The sequence below is a fragment of the Dendropsophus ebraccatus genome, chromosome 4 (genome assembly GCF_027789765.1).
Source record: "Dendropsophus ebraccatus isolate aDenEbr1 chromosome 4, aDenEbr1.pat, whole genome shotgun sequence".
Taxonomy (NCBI): Eukaryota; Metazoa; Chordata; class Amphibia; order Anura; family Hylidae; genus Dendropsophus; species Dendropsophus ebraccatus.
In genome coordinates, this window is record NC_091457.1 from 15,812,671 (window position 1) to 15,813,955 (window position 1,285).

A 1,285-nucleotide genomic window follows, 5' to 3' on the forward strand; every position below is an offset into this window, starting at 1 on the left:
TGCCTCCTGTATCCCCCGCAGGGCAGGGGGTGTTTGGGGGGGTGTTTGGGGGGAGGGGGGCCCGACTCATTTACACCTGCTCACACCTGGAGGCATATGTAGATTTGTTGCGTCGGGTAAAGGGCTGGCATACACCTGTTAGTGAATTAGGCCGGGGATAAGGGGGAGGGGCCTAAGTACGCCGGTCTTAATAAAGGTCCCCCAAAATTATAAGAAATATTCCATCAAAGTTTCCCCATTTGTAATTTTTGAGGAATAGGAGCAATAATAGGAATGTATTGGGGCACTCAGCCGTTTCTGAGATGTCTTGGTCGCCAATGCTGGGTGATGATCAGTATGTGATCTGTGATCTGCCATCTCTCAGTATCTGTTACCCATGTCACAGAGGGGAATAAGTCAATGACAGCTGGATAGGATGGTAGAGGACCTCACACAGGAGACTGAGTCAGGGGGTTACATTTTTAACCCTATAGCTCAATGATGACGTCCCCTGGTGTGTCCCATGTCATCGAGCAAGTAAAGTCACATGAAAAATGGGAAAAATCTGTTTTGTAATCTTTTTTTCCCCCCGGGAACTCTGGATGAAATCGAATCTGGTTGTTGTTATTATTACAGCTTCATTAACGGTTGTCACCCAGCTTTTAGAGTCCCGCGAGCTATACAGTAGATGCAACGTATGGACAAGAGAATGGAGGTAAAGAAGCAGATCCTACTCTCACAAACCCTATAATAACCCCTGGACAGAACTCATGCCTAGACCTGACTCTATTAGTTATTTTATCCCAAGTTTTTGTAAAAATAGTTAAATTTTTACTACATTGTTATAAATGTTAACAGCATCTCTAGAACTTCTCGGCCTTTTGGCTAAGATCAAGTGTAGTACCTTGTCTTACTGAACTGCCTTGACTTGACGGCTCAGGTCCTGGGGTACCCCCTGCACTCGGCCTTTGGGCATCGGCGATTTAATTCGTCTTAAGCTCACTGCAGCTATTGGGTGTAGGGCTATTCCCCAGGAACGAGAGTGAACCTTCCTCTCGGCCTGCTGCTCGATTGTCCTGTGCCCGACGGTTTGACCGGAGAACCACTTCGATCCCGCCTGCCGACGAACGATCGACGAAGACGCCCCGGAACCCCGAGAAGGACGACGCTGAACCCCGAAGAAGCCGGCGACGAGGATTTGCATCTCTCCGCCCCCTTCGACGAGGATCTGCATAGCTCCGCCCACCAGGAAAGAGCTCGACCGGGAGAAGCGATGGCCTCTTCAGCACCAGCACCGGAGATGAAG

At 49.4% G+C, this 1,285-nt stretch overlaps 1 pseudogene; it reads left to right on the forward strand.

Annotated features, from left to right (window-relative positions):
• Window positions 1-844: 844 nt before the first annotated feature.
• Window positions 845-987, forward strand: LOC138790188 (U2 spliceosomal RNA; annotated as a pseudogene).
• Window positions 988-1,285: the final 298 nt, after the last annotated feature.